The 19,106-nt window shown below is 41.3% G+C and overlaps 1 pseudogene; it reads right to left on the minus strand.

Annotated features, from left to right (window-relative positions):
* Positions 1-1,155: 1,155 nt before the first annotated feature.
* Positions 1,156-2,192, minus strand: LOC115727841 (annotated as a pseudogene).
* Positions 2,193-19,106: the final 16,914 nt, after the last annotated feature.

Here is a 19,106-nt window from a genome sequence, read left to right on the forward strand (position 1 = left end):
GGTATACTTAGATGACTTTTCATTTTGGTGTACGTGGTGTTCCTAAAGGCCCGAACTGCCTTGTCAAACTTGGGTTTCTTATTTTTGGTTTCATTTACTTTTTATTTTCATTTTAACGGTTCTATTGGACTGCTCGGGAACTGGATGGGGACCAATGATTAGATTGGTCCACAGTTTGCGGAACATTCGGTCCGATCCACGATTCCTGAAATTGAGAACCGATACCAACAATCTGGATCATGAATACTCTTACTTGAAATCACTTGAAAAATTCAAAAGAAAACATTTTCACAATCGACATTAAATTATGCAAGTTTGGCATCAAGATCCTAGGTTCGACTTTGGGTGCCTAAGTCCCATGATCAGGTCCTAGCCTTCGGACCTCGAATCTAGGTCTTAGGCCCGACCTTTGGTGTCCCAACTCTAGGCACCGGTCCTGCGTCTAAGGGTCTTGTCGTTGTGCACTTTGATCGGATATATTGTCCCAAAAGCATGTTGAAGGATCTTTTAGTGTCAAAATGATCCAAAAAAGGAGTTCAACCTCATTTGAAAAGTCCAGCCGAAATTGCCTAATTGTTCCTTAAATGCTTCCTCAAGAAAATTATATCTAATTTCTGCAAGAAAAATTGATCCAATTACATTCTGAAATTCTAAAAAATGTTGTTTCCTTGGTAACTATGAACGACTCAAACTTGACAATGTAACATTGTTTTCTTCTTATCATTATGTCTTCATAATTAGCATGACATATGAACACATGGTTTTTACCTTTTTCATGTAAGTCGGAGCACTCCTACTTATGAAATGTTAAGGGTTTGATCCGATTTTTCATTAAAACAAATTATTTATTCTTGATTAGTCCTCAAGGTTTGTTTGAATCGACCGAAGCAAATAAGTTTTGTGCTACGGCAATTATAATAGCAAGAGGTTCTTTTCAGGAAAAAGTTGTAAGGTTCTCATGGAACACGAGGTGATTGCCCATTCGAGCCAATGACCGCATGCCATCATGATTTGCGTGGCTAGGTACAAAGTCCTATGAAAATACCTAACAAACTCTCTAAAATCAATGCTTATTAGGAAATATGTTTTACCTTTTTTTATGTTGCTCAACTCCAAAGGAAATGAAATCAAGACACTAAATTGATACTTTCTACAACGTAAATTGCCTGATTGACTTCTCAATGATCAAAAGATTCAAAACAATGTCTTTGAAGTTTGCATGATCAAAGTGAAAATTGTTCATCCCCACACCAGAAACCCATATCCATTACGGGAAAGGGTATTGGAGTTCCAAAATCCATTTCCACATCAACATTGACCTCTCTCTTTCTCCTCTTCGTCCTCGTCACCGAGCCGTCATCGCTGGATGCGGATGGCGAGCAAGGCTCAGTAGACAAACACTTGCAGCTGACGCTGACAGGCTCGTACTCGGCCGAGCCGATGAGATGAGGGAAGTTGACCTTGGCCTTGCACCCCCTCATCTTAAAAGCTGCCTGGTCATAGGCCAATGCCGCGTCCTCAGGTCTCTCATAAGTGCCGAGCCAAATCCTCGCCCCGTTCTTCTTGGGGTCCCTTATCTCCGCCGCGTACTGTCCCCACGGCCGCCTCCTCACTCCTTTGTAATGTGTCTTCTCGATCGGCACCTGTACTGCCTGCTCCACCTTCTTCAGTTTCTTCTCCGTCGCCAAACCAATGTGTCATAATCATTGTTCGTCACTTCAAAATCAAGTTCTTGATTCAAAGCGAGACCAATGCTGTCATAATCAATGGTCGTCACTTCGAAATCAAGCTCATGATTTGAAGCCAAAGGCATCGTTCACCCGGAATTGAGCGCGTCGCACATAGCGCCACACACCAACATGTCGTCCGAGTTGTTGACTTTGAGAGGCAGTTCGCTCCAACTCTCCGTCAGTAAGAGATTGCTGAAGCCTGAACTCCTTGAGTACGTGTTTACTGGAGCTGGTGCATGAAATGTGGCGTTGACATAATCATCATCATCTTCAAAAAGATGGTCACAAATGGATTTGAAAACATCGAATTGATCGGTCTCAGAGGGACTGATGATTTCCTGAAGCATTTTCCGCTTTTGGCTAGAAATTTTGTGGCTTTGAGATCACTGAATGTGGAAGATTGAAGGGATGATTTGGTTTCTGAAGTAAGAGTTGAAGAGACCATGAAAGTGGGAGATGCATATATAGGTTGAGCTTGACTCCTCGAGTGGGGGAAGATTGAAGGAGGGATTTTGGATGGAGCTTCTCAGAAAGTGCATTGGGTGATGACAATGAGATTCTCAAAAACATGTTTCAAATGCCAATGAGACTTTTTTAATCACGAAAGACATGAATTGGTGTTGTTTTTGTCATCCGTACTGAATTAAAAAGCCAAAGCATAGGGCACCTTCCGTTTTATTTAACTGGGGGATGGACAATGATATTGGTGCATACTTCTGTATCTAGAATATGGTTTTTTCACATTCACATATTGCGCATGTGATTCAAAAGAAAACTGCAGAGCTATATTGTTCTCTATTCAAATAGACGATTTTTTTTTTTTTTTGTGCTAGTGAGTTTCAATAATGTTGGTAAGTGTCAAAAGAAACTCATTGAGTCTCAAGTCGCGATAATGCAATTGAATCATAAAATTTTCAAAAAGTACAATCAAGTTCTAAAACTTGCCAAATTGTTGCAGTGAAATTCCTCTCTTAGCTCCGCTCGATTTCTAAGACTTGGTAAGGTCAGTAGTAACCTTTCTGTGCTTCCTTCTCAGGCTCCAAGGTACAAGAAACTAGCACTACAAAAAAAACACGGATTTAGCCACGAAAAATTTGTGACGGAAAAAATTCGTCGCTAATTTCCAACGAAAATAGCGACAAAATGAATATTCGTTGCTATTTGTGATGAAATTAGCGACGAAAAAATTGGTCGCTCATTAGCGATGAATATAGTGACAAAAAATAATTTGTCGCTAATTTGCGATGAAAATTCCCACGAAAAATATTTCGTCGCAAATTAGCGACGAAAAATATTTCGTCGCTAATTTGCGACGAAAATAGCTAGGAAAAAAATTTCGTGGCTAATTAGCGACGAAAATAGCCATGAAAAATATTTCGTCGCTAATTAGCAACGAAAATGGCCACGGAAAAGATTATTCGTCGCTATCTCCTTTGCGACGAAAATAGGATTCGTAGCCAATTAGCCACAAACGTCTTTTTTCGTCGCAAATTCTTTTCTTAAAAGTTAGCGACGAAAATAAACATTTGTCGCTAATTAGCGATGAAAATAAACATTCGTCGCTAATTAGCGACGAACTTTTAATTTCATCGCAAAATTAGTACGATGAATAAAAATAACAAAGAAATTATTAAAATTAGCGACGATATGTATTAATGGACATAAAAATAAAACAGAGAATGTTCAATTTAGCGACGAATTAGCTTTTCGTCGCTATGGTAGCGACGAAATTTGTTTTTCGTCGCTAATACAATATAAATAAAAATAAAAATAAAAGTAAAAATAAAAATAAAAAAATAATTAGCAATGAGGAATGTTTTTCGTCGAAAATTTGTTGCTATCGTTTAGCGGCGAAAACCTATTTCGTCACTAATTAGTGGCGAACCACGTTTTTCGTCGCAAATTCTCTTCTTAAAACTTAGCGACGAAAATTGCCGGTCATCGCTAATTAGCGATGAACGTTGATTTCGTCGCAAAATTAGCACTATGAATAAAAATTAGAAAGAAAATATTAAAATTAGTGACAAATCACATTTTTTGTTGCTAATTTTATAGAAATATAAATAAAAAATAAAATATTCAATTTAGCGACGAATTAGCTTTGTCGTTGCTAATTTAGCGATGAAATTCGTTTTTCGTCGCTAACATGCTATAAATAAAAATAAAAGTAAAAAATAAAATAAAATTAGCGACGAATTATATTTTTCATCGCTAATTTTGCGAAACAGTCTGACTCTGGTTGAACAAGCACTTAAACCGATTCTTTGTCACTGGTTGTCACTTTCTCCACCCTAACTTCTTTGATTTCCTTCGAAACAGTCGGACTCTGGCTGAAGGACAGTTTGTCTCGCCTTCTTCTGGATTTTTTCTTTGGCATTAAACACAGCTATAATACTGAGAGAATGACTACGATGAACAAGCGCACGCCCTTCCTATGACTTCCCAAACCTTAAGGCTGAAAAACAGCAGTATCCTTGGATAATTCAGTATTGAGATCTTTTGCCATAGTTTCGGTGCCTACAAAATGTGTAAAAGAACTTAGCAACTTCTTCAAAGGGCGTAACCTTGTATTAGGATCATCAACTCTCATTTCCATATTACGTGTATTTTCTGATTTGTGTGGGAACTTTTTTAGGGATTTGTGCTGCTCATTGGGTAATTTGCTTCATAGGTGTTTCACTTGGGATCTCAGGATTGTTAAGTGTGTTCTCATAGCTAAACTTTGATTTGACATATCTTATAAGTCGTCCACATATACATTTGCATAAATGTTATTGTCAGAAATCTGCTCTCTCATTCACATATCCATGTAACAGATAGATTAACTTACAGTCCTAGATGTGAAGACATTCACCTATTTATAGAGATGTCTCTCTATTGTTCCTTCTTTCGATTTACTTGGCAAATAGAAGAGAAGGGAAGAGATCAATGGATTTGTTGGTGATTCATGTTTATACATCTGTCTTTGCCTATATGCCAAAATGCAAATTGTAATGTGAGAAAACTGAAGGGATTTATCGAAGCCGAATCAGATGATCACACGGAGAATCGAGAAAATTGAAAGACGCACGAGATTACCCAGGTTCACCCCAAGATTAGGGCTACGTCCTGCAAAGAGATTTTCACTATATTTTCCGGTTTACAGCCAATTCGCATGTTACAATGATAAAACCTAGCAAAATATATATACCCAAAAAACGGGCTAAAAAACCTAAATCTCTTAATTCCACCATACGGGCCAGCGGAACCCCCGTCGGGAGGCGCCGCCCCCGAACCCCCGCCCGCCGACCGGGCAGCGGGACACCCGTGTCGGGGGCGCTGCCTCCGAACCCCCGCATCCCGCGCGTAGGGGTCATATGTCGTTGGGTAACACTTCGATTTCCCTAAGCTCACGTGGGCGTACCCGGTGTGAGAAACAAGGGTCCCCAAAGTATTCGCCAACTCCAACATTCTCCCACTTGGTGGATACTTCGCGCAAATGAGAGCCCTTCCAATATCATTCTTCTTCAATCCAATCGCAGCAGAGCACCATTCAAACCTTCGCTTTGTGACGGCTTTAGTAAGGAAGTCTGAACTATTTTCTACCGTGTCGACCTTTACAAGTCGAACCTCATTATTCTCCACTTTTTCTACGATGAAATGATATTGAATATCAATGTGCTTTGTGCGTGAGTGAAACGCCGGATTCTTGACTAAATAAATAGCCCCTTGATTATCACATCTCACATCTACAGCACCTTGCTCAAAACCGAGCTCCGAGCACAACCGCCGTAACCATACGGCCTCTTTTCCAGCATGAGTAAGAGCCATATACTCAGCCTACGTAGAAGAAAGCGTTACCACGCTTTGCCTCCTACTCATCCAACTCAACGCAGCACCAAACAATGTGAAAACATATCCGCTAGTGGACCGTCTACTATCAATATCTCCACCCCAATCAGCATCTACATGGCCTACGATATCAAGCATATTTCCATTCCCTGTACCTTCATAACACAAAGAAAAATTCGAAGTTCCACGAAGATACCGAAAACTCTTTTGATCGCATTCCAAGTGTTCTCTACCGGGTTAGACATGTATCGGCTCAAGACTCCCCTTTGCTTGGGCTATATCCGGACGCGTGCACACCATAGCATACATCAAGCTACCCACCGCACTCGCGTATGGAACTCGGGCCATCTCTTCCGACTTCTTCATCCGTTTTAGGACATTGCTCATGAGATAGCTTGGTCCCTAAAGGTATAGGGGTACCAACAGGCTTACGATCTATCATATTAAATTTCTTCAAAATTTCTTTGATGTATTTCTCCTGCCCTAGCCACGACTTTCGTTTCTCACGGTCCCTCCTAATCTGCATGCCCAAAATAAAATTTGCAGGCCCCAAGTCTTTCATTTCGAACTTTTTAGCCTGCAAACTCTTCACGGACTTCACCATCTTCACGCTATTCCCGATCAACAACATATCATCCACATATAGCGTGAGAATGACAAACCGATTGCCCGTCCTCTTCACATAAACACAATGGTCAGAATTTGAACGCACAAAATCAAGTTGGAGCATGTACGTATCAAACTTACGGTACCACATCCTCGGTGATTGCTTCAGCCCATATAAGGACTTTTTCAGTTTGCACACCAGATTCTCCTTTCCTTTTACTTCAAAGCCTTTTGGTTGCTTCATATATATCTCCTCCTCCAAGTCTCCATGAAGGAAAGCTGTTTTTACATCCATCTGTTCCACCTCAAGATCGTATGCAGCTGCTACAAACAGAACAAACCGTATCGAGATCAACTTCGCCACGGGAGAGAAAATCTCGTCATAGTCAACACCCTCGATCCGAGAATACCCCTTGGCTACAAGCCTAGCCTTGTACTTCTCTACGGTCCCATCCGGTTTCAGCTTTCGCTTGAACACCCATTTACACCCAATTGCCTTTCTATCCTTAGGCAATTTACACGTGCTCCATGTCTCGTTATGATCAAGCGATCGCATCTCATCTATCATCGCGAGCTCCCACCGATTCGCATCATCCATGGATCTCGCCTCTTTTACGTAACTAGGATCATCTCCGGTAATGCTCAAAGCATGAAACGTACTCAAAGCACTAAGGGAGTATCGAAGTGGTACCTTTCTTTCCCGCGTCGATCTCCCGAGAGCCGGCATGCTATCTGTATCCGAGTCTTCATCCGAATCTACATCCTCGACTTCATTAACCGAGTCCCCTTGCTCCGATTCAGAATCAGATTCTCTTGGCGTGTCTTGTGGAACCATCTCCATAGTTTCAGTTTTAGGACTTTCTTCAAGCACTACCACTTTCTTGGGCTCCTCCCCTTTCTGTGTGCCAACCTGGGATTGTGATTCACGAAAGACGACATCTCTGCTGTATACAATGGTCTTTGATTCTGGATTCCACGCCTTATAGCCCTTGACCCCTTCCTTGTATCCGACAAATATGTTCTTCTCGGACTTATTGTCAAGCTTACCCCGTTTCTCCTTGGGTACGTGAACATATGCATCACACCCGAACGCTGCCTCATATGGTGTACGATCCTTCACCGATGAGGTCGGTGACCGGTTCTTCAAATAACAGGCCGTGGCTACGCCTTCTGCCCAAAATTCTGGCTCCAAACCCGCCCAACTCAGCATGCATCTCGCCTTTTCTATGAGTAACCGATTTAACCTTTCGGCCACCCCATTACGTTGGGGCGTATATGGTGTCGTCTTCTGCCTTGCAATACCATTATCCACACAAAATTGCTCGAACTTATCCGAACGGAATTCACCTCCGTTATCCGTACGAAGGACCTTGATCTTCCTGCCTAATTGATTTTCAACCAAGGCCTTAAATTCACGAAATTTCTCGAATACATCTGATTTACTCTTAATAAAATAAATCCAGCTATATCTCGAAAAATCATCTATGAATGATACATAGTACCTGGATCCTCCAATAGATGGAGTCGGAGTAGGTCCAAAAACGTCGCCGTGAATCGGCTCAAGAACCTCTCTTTGCTCTCGTACCGGTGTGTTGGAAGCTAACTCGGTTCTTTTCCATGGAGACAGTGTTCACGTAACCCGAAACCCATAGAGCATTTTGGAACTCCTTCTACTATCGACTCGAAGCTAAGGTAGACTGACCCCTTTTCACCAATGTGCCCTAACCTCGATGCCACAACATGGACATATCATGTCCATCTTCCTTGGCCTTTTCGAAACAAACCCACTACCAACATCCTTGTTTTCCCCGAGCAGCTTGTATAATGTCCCGTAACGGACTCCTCGTGCAATCACAATAGAACCACGAGTCATCTTGCACAAATCCTTATCACGCCTAAAAGTAACCCCCGAATCAGCCATCGTACCGACCGATAACAGATTTCTACTCATCAAGGGTATGTGCATCACGTCCGGAATAGTCTTCACGGTGCCATTACTCATCCTCGGCTTCACCCCCGCCACGCCCGACAATCGAGCTGCGGTATCATCTCCGAGCATGACATCCCCACCATTATATTGCTCATATTCACAAAACCAGTGCCTATGAGGCGTCATGTGGTATTAAGCACCGGTATCGATCAACCGGATATCCTTATCTGATTGCGCCATACATGCAGCAGCCAAATACATATCTCCCGCATCGACCTCCTTTTTACCCGAGGATGATTCAGCTTCCTTCTTAAAAAGCGGCTTGTTTTTACGGTCTCGCTTCACATGGCCCCATTCTTCACATCTCCAGACTTGTACCCTCCTCTCCCTACTCTTCGATCGCCCACGAGATTTGGACCTGGACCCTTTCCGATTCGGATTCTTCTCTGTTGGCCTTCCCCTAGCCGCCAATGCCTTTTTACCGGAATTTCCCGATCCCTTTCTTCGTGTCTCCTCGGATAACAAAGCGGAACACACACTTTTATATGATAATTCTTTATCCCCACCACCGATCACAACAATCAAGTTATCCCATGAATCCGGCGGTGAACAAAGCGGTGTTATCGCCTTATCATCATCCTCAAACTTAACACCGATTGATACGAGTTGACTAATCAATGTGTTAAAGCTATACAGATGTGCAGAAAACGAGTCGCCCTCATGCATCCGAAGATTATACAGCTTTTTTCTCAAAAATAGCTTATTAACCAACGACTTACTTTGATATAGCGACTCCAGTTTCTGCCACAAATCCTTGGCTGTAGGTTCGCTCATCACGTTCGTCGGAATCGAATACGTGAGACAAAGCCGAATCAAGCCCTTTGCTTTCCGATCAATCCGATCCCGGTCTTCAATCTCCTTTGGATCCGCCCTTTTGGAAGACGTCTCGTCATCCTTCCCCGCTTCCTTGCCTGATTCCCTTATCACGACACCAGGCTTCGCAGCAACAGGCCTTTCCGTTTCGATTGCCGACCAAAGATCTCGATCGCAAAGTAGATCCTCCATCTTCATCTTCCACAGATCGAACCGCGTCCCATCGAATTTTTCGATCTCAATCCGTGACCCTCCTGACATCTCCGATAAACCCTAATCTCTCGAACACAAGGCTCTGATACCAATTGAAGGGATTTATCGAAGTCGAATCGGATGATCACACAGAGAATTGAGAAAATTGAAAGACGCACGAGATTACCCAGGTTCACCCCAAGATTAGGGCTACGTCCCGCAAAGAGATTTTCACTATATTTTCCGGTTTACGACCAATTCGCATGTTACAATGATAAAACCTAGCAAAATATATATGCCCAAAAAACGGGCTAAAAAACCTAAATCTCTTAATTCCACCATACGGGCCAGCGGAACCCCCGTCGGGAGGCGCCGCCCCCGAACCCCCGCCCGCCGACCGGGCAGCGGGACACCCGTGTCGGGGGCGCTGCCCCCGAACCCCCGCATCCCGCGCGTAGGGGTCATATGTCGTTGGGTAACACTTCGATTTCCCTAAGCTCACGTGGGCGTACCCGGTGTGAGAAACAAGGGTCCCCGAAGTATTCGCCAACTCCAACAAAAACATGGGCTAAATTTAGGCTACCTTTGGAGTATTAAGTTGCTGTTTGAGAGGGAGATTTGGTGGATGTGGAATGCGCTCAATATTTATCTCTTTTTATGCGTCACAACCTCTAAAATTTTCATGAGTTTGAATGAACAGCGATAGCGACAAAGTATGGTCCCCACTTGCATAAAGTCGTGTGATGACGAAGGCCTCTTTTCCACAAGCAATGGCATATGCTTATGAGGAGCCTTTTTGCTAATGTGAAAGATTTGTGTTCCATTTAGTGATAACATTCTTAGATTGGCTTTACCTTTTTCGTGGGAACACATTGTTCCCATGAAAGCCAACATTGAATGGAAAACCAGCATGGGCGAAGGTATGTTGTAATTGTGCGAGAACTTGAAGATTTTCTTGTCAACGAGTGCATGTATGCGGTAAGTTCTCCGTCGACTTCATCAAATATATCCTTGCATCACCATGATAGATCTTGTTGTTTGAACTTTGGCTTTCCTTGTCATTGAGATATTTCTCTTGCTAAAAAAGTAAAAATAATACAAATATGCAAATCCTCATGTTCAGTTGAGCATCTACTTTCTGTATGGCAACTGTCTTTCCTTTGGGTAGAAGAGAGGTGAAAATATTACAGAAGTTGCGAACTTCTTGTTGCATAATGAACAATTGAGGCACAATGAATGTGCTTATATTTGTTATCTGTCTTTACAGGGTATAGTTAGAGGAAAGCTTGATCAGTTGAGAAGATGCTTTGAGGTATGAAATTCTTACAATGGTGGAATTTGTTTTTCTCCTTAATCTTACTGATGGGAATTTAAGTCGATCAACTGTTTACCAGGGGAGGTAAAAACTTGGATCCTCTTCTTCTTAATTATTACTCCATGTTCAAAATTTTGATATGATTTCATGCACTAATTCATGATGCGTTTAGTTTGAACGCCATATTGGTATGTTAAAAACAAAAATTACATGCAATTGGCATAGAAATTGCGAAAGTCAGCTGTGAGACCAGTTTTAGTCTATTTCTTGAGTTGACCCACATTGTGCTCATATTCAGTACAGTTACAATAAGAGAATAGTTATCATTTTCGCTGCAGTTCTTTTATGCGACATGGAGTTTTGTTGACAATGTTCGTGTGTGGATGCAGAGCTAATAAATATTGGGCAGAAGCAAGGTGCTTTGCAAGAACTTCACGATCTCATTACCTCGAAGAGATCCCGAGCTTGGCAAAATACCCTTGAGAGGATTATGTTCAAATGCATTGAGCTATGTGTTGATATGCGGAGGGGGATATTTCCAAGGATGGTCTGGTTCAGTATGGCATTGTATGTCAACAAGTGAATGTCACCTCTATGGAGGAGCTATTGTAATACGAGGAACTAATTATGTGTAGATTCCCTAAAGAAAAATATTTATGTCATTCTTGTGAAAAATGTAGATGGATGTATCTCATTTTCATATTATTATAAAATTTTGATATTATTAAGTGCTTAATCAATGTTAAATATAAATTGTAGAAATTAATTTTTCTTTTAATTAAATTTAAGATCGAAAAGTAAAAGAAATGATTTTATCATGAAAAAAATAAAATTTTGTCGCTAAATTCGTCCCTATGCAATATTCATCGAAGAGTTCGTCGTTAAAGAATTAATAAAAATTCGTCGCTAATTTTGTCGCTAAATTATTTTAAATTTCATCACTAAATACTTTTCGTGGCTATTTTCGTTGCAAATGACGATGCTAAACTTTCAAATTCGTAATCGGCGATGACTTTTGCCACGAATTCGGGCAAATTAGCGACGAATAATATTTTCGTGGCTACATTTGATTCGTGCTAATTAGCGACAGAAAAAATTCGTCGGAAAGTTCATCCAAAAGTAAATCAAATTTAGCGACGAAATCACAATTTCGTCGCTAATTTTGCCACGAAAAATTTGGCAAAATTCGTCGCTAATTGGATTGTGCGACGAATTTTGCCACGAAATAAAAATTCATGGCTAATCTGGCGTCGCAAAATTTAGCGACGAAACATTATTTTTTCGTCGCTAAATTTAGTGATGACATTTATTTTTGTGGCTAATTAGCGACGAATAAGTTTCGTCGCTAATTTGCCACGGAGAGTAATTTGTCGCAAAATTCGCGGCTAATTTGTGACGAAACTTATTCGTCGCTAATTAGCCACGGATAAGTAGTCGTCGCAAAATTCGTCACTAATTAGTGACGAACTTTAGTTTTTTGTTGCTAAATTTTGTGGCGCCGAATTAGCGACGAATATTTTTCGGTCGCTAATTTTCGTCGCAAATCAGTTTAGCGACGAATTTTGGTCAATTTTTCGTGGCAAAATCCGTGGCTAAATCCTTGTTTTTTTGTAGTGCAGGTTTGTTACTCAGTTTAGGCTTTTTGATGGTTAATAAGCGAGATCTTTTCATAATGGAGACACCAGGTTTAGCATCACGTCTTTAGCCTAGATGGGAAGCATGGAGTGAATGATTGGGTTGGAAGAAATTATATTGGTAGGTCGGATACGTGAACTGCGTTCTTCTATCCACAGCTCATGTTGGAGTGTAGATCACCAACGTGTTTGTTTTCGCTCAAAGTTTCAAATTGAGAGAGGGGTGTTAGATTCCTGAATGGATCAGTTCCCGCCCTAGTGGTACAAGACTTACTAGAGGGACTCTCGGCCTAAAAGACAAAAATGTTGCGGAAGCATGCGATCGAATAATGAAATTAATAGAACAAGAAAATAAATCGAACCCCAGATTTACGTGCTCAAATAACAAATAATTTCATGTCGGGCTTGACTTAGTAGCAGAAATCCACGTTCAAAAAAAAAAAAAAAAAAATCCCCAAAAGTCGGTCAATCCAAGTCCAAAATTGGACCTTACTCTTTTGTTGTTTCCTATTAAATTGCTAGAACGGCTTGCTTATACATTGGTTTGGGTGACATCTGTTTCACATCAATTTGATATCAAGACAAATCAGGAAATCCTTTTCCAACGGAGAATATTCGGACATCCTCAAATAACAAATAATTTCACGTCAGACTTCTTTCGCAAGCTCAAACTCGAGACATTTATTAACAAAAAAAAAAAAAAAACCTGCCCAAGCTTAAAAACCACACTGCATCTCAGCATGAAAGGGTTGGTCTTAGCTTCATTTCTCAGATTTCACCTTGCGAACCGCTTTCACTGATACACGCAAAGATATGTAGAAGCAAATTAAGCATTGAAAGATAGAAGAACGATTCATTGATCGGAAAACTGCGGGTCAAAACACGTAACGCGAATCTTGTCTAGTCCTAGGACCGCATCAGAGGTCAGAAGCCATTGTTTGGTAGTTTAGCCTAGGAATTAGGATGCGAATTTTGATGGAACAAACATAATCGGGCTTGGGATTAAGGTAATTACTTTATGGGAAGAAAAGATCTTTAGGTTAATTTGAGTTATAATTTCCATTGAAGCAAACGCCAGTGGATTTGCCTTGATTGAGAAAATGAAGGTCTTCCTATAAATATTATACGGCAACCAAATCTTGTAATTTGCACTTTGGCCACACCCACCCCCCCAAAAAAAAGAAAAAGAAAATTGTCACAGTTTGCATTTAATTTCAATAGAAGACACAACGAGGCAAATTAGAGATTGAGCCATTCAATTTTTCCAAAGAAAGAAGAGAAAAAAAAAAAAAAAAAACAATCAGCCCATGTGATATATTTCCCACGATTACATTGGGGCTGTTAGGAGATTTTCCATATGAATGCGATATCATCTCCTGTTTGTTAAGATGTTTGAATGGGAAATTTGTGATATTTTCGGAATCTCCCAAGTGCCTATAAGTAAAAGCACGTCAACGCACGACCTCATCTTCATACCGCGGTTGCCCTCCTCCACACTCCGCTGCCCATCGCCAGTCCGTCCGTAAGCCCGGCCACCATATCCTCCTCTCGGATCTCGATCCGCGACGTTGCCGTCGCTGTCGACATCAAGTCCGTCCTCGCTTTGATTTTCTTTATAATTGCACTCATTTTTCGTCTTTCCGCTGGAAGGAAAATGAATAGAATCATCAAGAGGTTGGCATCCAAACACCTCTCAGATCGCGTGGATAAGATGCTCGTTGCTGCTCCACGTCCTCCTCCTAGATCATATGCCACGAACCGGGTAAAGCCGGTCGATGAGAACTGCAAATTGGAATTTGATCCGGATGTCGGCAAGTTAGGGAAACCAAGCATTGGTATCGAGGACTTTGTCCTGCCCCCTGGATGGAATGATCTATTTTGTGAGAAAACTGTCCGAGCAGCCCATCATAATGTTGTTGCCACTGACGATGACAAGGAACCAGATGATAGGATGAATTCGAATTGCCCAGAGTAGGGACATCTTTGATTATCCGCATACTCCTGTGCATAGGAGTCCATCCGCATACTGTTGTTATCGTCGACAGCGAGTCACTGTCGACGCCGCACCTTACCTCGCTTTGATTTTCTTTATCATTGCACTCATTTTGTGTCTTTCTGTTGGAAGGAAAATGGAAATCATGGATAAAATCATCAAGAGGTCGGCATCCAAACACCTCTCAGATCACGTGGATAAGGAGCTCGTTGCTGCTCCACGTCCTCCTCCTAGATCAGATGCCATGAACCGGGTACAGCCGGTCGATGCGAACGGCAAAGCTGAAGGTGATCCGGAAGTCGACAAGTTTGGTATCAAGGGCTTCATGCCCGATGGATGGTATGATCTATCAGATGATGGCAAAACTATCAAAGCAACTGATCATAATGTTATTGCTTCTGATGACGACAAGGAACCGGATGATAGGATCAGTTCGAATCGACCAGAGTAGGGACGACGTCTTCGATAATCTCCGCATACTCCTGTGCGCGTAGGAATCTTTCCTACTTTCTCGGATTTCGATTTCCCCGTTTTCAATAACGTGATTAGTTCCTTTCAATGAATTGCGAGTTAGATGAAAATTTCTCATATTTCGAGGGCATGTAGAAGGACATCAAATTTAATGCAGTTACCCTGAATCCTAGTAACCCATGCATTTCTTGTAACATTTCTTCCACCTTACGCTTTCCTCGATTTCGAAAGGACCTATACCTTTTTTTTCTTAAATCTTTTATCTGTTAATTAAGAATTAAAATACATTAATTCTCATAGCTGCGACTATCACATATTAAGCAACTAGAACATGCAACGATTAAAACACGTGTTTCACTTTCTCCACTAATTGAAGTTTCTTGGTGACTCCAGAAGAGGTAATAAAATTAAGGGAAAAAGGCATATTTTATTTTTTCCCTAGCTCATATCCTCAACCTATACATAATTCCTCGACCTAAAGCACAAAACCTATGTATATTTCTCTTGCTTTGTCCATTTTCATGGACCAGCAATAGGCATTGGGGGTGGAGATGCTAGTTCGACTCTCCAACAGGAGAGACCAAAAAAAAAAAAATTGAAAGTGTAACGGCCTGGGCTCACCAGGCTCGCAAGATATTATCTGCTTTGCATTGCAACACATGGCTCGCTAACTCCTCGCAAGATATTATCACGCTGCGAGTGCAACACATGGCTCGCTAACTCTTCACGGTTTTGTTCCTCCGAGGGACGCCCATACAACCCCAGGAAAACGCATCTTGCATGTTTAGAAGGTCTAAGGCCATATAAATCATCCTAGGGCCCACTCCCTAAACCATGTGGGACAAGGATGTCACAGAAAGTCTGCAACCAAATAGTCCCTTAAAAAAAAAAAGCCCTACAAAAGGAAAGGGAAGAAAAAATGCTTGTGGAAATCAATTCCTTGATTATAAGAATCCATTAGGGGAATATGTTAATTAGATCAACCAAACTCTTGTTATTTAGAGCAACCCCATGACCTACCGTGAGAAAGTTGGTTTCTTTTGTTTTGTGTGCGTGAGTTCACCGACTTATAAATAGATCAGTTGTCATAATTAGTTAAATTAGATTAGTTATAAAGAGAATCAAGTAATAACCACTTTCATTTGGTAGTTTAGGCGTGACAAATACATATTATGTCTTTTAAAATTTTTTTATTGAACGGCCGAATGGATGATCAGACATCTAATTTTCGCAAATTGACAAAAAGAAAGAAAGAAAGAAAGATCGACAACTAGATTTTATTTCTAGGTTTATTCTAAGACAAAACTAGTTTAAATTGTCACCTATTAACTCTAATACCAAACGGCAAAAAAAGATGAAAAATAACATAAGGAACTTGCCAATCAATCTCAATGAATGCAAATCTTCAACATCACACATTTTGCCTCTCCAACTGAGAGTGTACTGCTAGTTGTAGATTGTGTTTGGTTTGCTTTATGACTTTCATTTTATTCAGCAGTTATTTGGAATTTACTAGACTTGGAAGATGTAACTCTTGACTATTATTGTGATATATGAATGGCATCTTTCTTTCAACCAAAAAAAAAAAAATTAAAGTTTTTGAACTTATTCATCACCCTATGGGACCTGTGACCAAAATGACGTTGCACCGGCTCTGCCTACGACAAATGACGACTTACGAGGCCCAATTCCCACCTTGAATGGCGCCATTGCTCCCAGTTTAGCCTCCAGAGACCGATTTAGCCCCGCGGACCTGGTCAAACCGGCCCTCGCTTGAATTCCCTCCGGCGTGTGAGACTCGTCGGGACCTATTTGGATCCTGCCAGCGCTCCTCCGACCAACGCCATACCTGGCCAATCCATTGGCCAAGTTCGGTGGGGCCTCGTGACTAGGGATGACCATCAACAAGGACTGGCAACCCCCATGGTGATTCAGACAGTCCCTCAAATCTCCCATGGTGATTCAGACCACCGGGGGCCCGTTTGGCCCTGCTGGCGTCGCCTTGGCTACCGCCAAACCCTATCAACCCATGGACCAGGTATGGGAGGTCGCTGCGACCTCTGGGGGGCTGGCAACAGGCGCGATTAAATCCTCCAACGGTTCGACGAACTCGTCAATGTGCCACTGCTACCTTGGGTTCAACGATCGGGACCGCTGACGACTCTATATGACTAGATTGGCTTGGGATACAGATTCAACAAGCATGGGAGCAAAGCAAGCAGCAAAAACCAACTTCAACATGCATATTATGGACCTAGATTCGAACCAAATCACTATTTATATAGTGAAGTGGTGAGGGAGCCCAAGACGTAATCACCTGAAAGTCAAATTTATAATTAAAGTCATGGGATGGTCTCAGCCCCAAATTTGCATGCGGTTAGCTAACATTAAGGTTAGTGGCTGTTAACTTATAGTTGCACAAGTGACCTTCTAGCTTCTTTGAAAAGCCATTCTAGCAAGCAGGCTTGAGATCAAGGCACTTGTCCAACATTCATGTTCATCAATTCATCAAGAATACTGTGTAGAGAAAACTGTCCAAAAAAATCCTAAGTGTATTGAACTTTTGCTGACTCGATCATAAACATTTTGATTTTACTAAGTATATTTCTATGACCTATTTAAAACCCATTTAAGACCTATCAAGTTGTTAGGTGACCCAATTATATTTGTTAAACAACCTATTTGTGGCCGATACTCTTAAATATGAGTTAATAAATGGGTTCTTGATCCATTTTGTTATCTTTATTAAGAACATAGAAATGATGCATGACTGAGTGAAATTTACAATAATTCAGCTAAGTTTGTCAAGAAAAATAATTTAACCCATTCTCAATATCACATAAGGGTTGTGTAGACCAGAAAAATTAGGCGCTGTGACAAAAGTTAAAGTTCAAGAGTGAACCCGTAACTTTTCAGAGTTCGAGGTCTATTGGGCAACGGTATCATAGTTCAGGATTGTGATTTGCAACATTTTTAAAATTAGGAGATATTGTGAAATAATGCCTAATTATCCCTGCTAATGTGATTGTTTGGGCCCTTGGGAATAGTTCACCTGTACAAATGTCGGATTGTATTGTCATCGTCAAGATGAAAAGTACCAAAATCCAAAGGGGTTCCATCCGTTAGGATGCGCATGGTAATACTTATAGAAGTGGATTTTTGCTCCAGAAGTACTTTTGGAGCATAAATTCGTTTGGTAAAACTTTTTACTTCTAAAAGAAATTTTTACTTTTGAAATGAATTTTCACTCATAAAGTTATTTTTTCCCCCAATTTGAGAATTTTAAAAACATGGCTTCTCAACTCAAGAATTGCTTCTCTCCTCACCCAATTTTCATTACGCCATCATCCTCTTTTAACTACGCCTTTCTCACCCGACCACCCCTCTGATGTTGCCATCCATCGCCCCCCACAACCGATCGCTACCGTCTATCGCTACCGCTCCCCACCGACCCTCGCCCATTGTCGCCCACCTGCCACCACCAAACACCATTGCCCACAGCCGCCCCCTGGCGGCCACTGCCGCCCTCGTAACCTATGTCTGTTGCTACCAACCCCCCTTCCGCCGCGCCAATCGATGTGCCCACCGCCACCTTTGCCAACCACCTCCCGCCGCTGCCACTAAGCGCAGCCACTTGCCTCCAACTTTCGCTAGCCACCACCGACCAATGCTCACCGCCACCCCCCGGCTGACCACCGCCTCCCGTCGCCTATCACCACCGCTAATCGTTGCCGCCCACCACCATTGTTGGCCGCTATCACCGTCCCCACCAAGTGGCCATCTCCGACCACCCGAGTAAAAAATAAATAATATTTTTTAATAATAAAAATTATTTTTTAAAAGAATTTAAAAAAATTGAAAATGAAGTAGAAATTTTTAATTTGCCGACAATAATTTGTCATAAAAGATTTTGTGTTAATAATGTTCCAGAATTAGAAATTTTCAACCATTATCAAATGAATTTCTCCGATGAGAAATCAACTTCTGCTTTTGAGTAAAAGTAGAAAAATCAACTTCTGACTATAAGTTAATTTCTGAAGCAAAGGTGTTGCCATGCGCGCCTTAAACGTATTAGACAATAGAGTCAACCACTAGTTATCTATCAGACACTCAACATTGATGCACCCATACATCCAACAGTTCAATTTTTGGAAAATTTGGCAATGATCTCCGGACTATAAATTCTCCAGCTATAAAATAGGTGAACCATTTTGAGTACGAACATATTCTGATTTCAGCTTCATATATTTTGTTGAGCTGCTCATCGACAATTGTCGCAATCAACTGTATGGAAAATGCTGATTTCTGTGAAAAATTAACTATAGCATAAATTATGATTTATGTTCGTTGAAGATTAGACGTATTGTACATATTAGTTGCTGAAGAAAAGCAATTAACCTCATGAAATGACCAGCATTTTCTTAATGAAACATTTCATTTATAAGTTTCCTGTTCCAAACCCGGTCAGGGACTACACATCCAAGTTATACTAACTGCGTTCTTTTATCTGCAGCCCACGTGTTGGAGTGTA

This window comes from Rhodamnia argentea, chromosome 5, assembly GCF_020921035.1.
Source record: "Rhodamnia argentea isolate NSW1041297 chromosome 5, ASM2092103v1, whole genome shotgun sequence".
Lineage (NCBI taxonomy): Eukaryota > Viridiplantae > Streptophyta > Magnoliopsida > Myrtales > Myrtaceae > Rhodamnia > Rhodamnia argentea.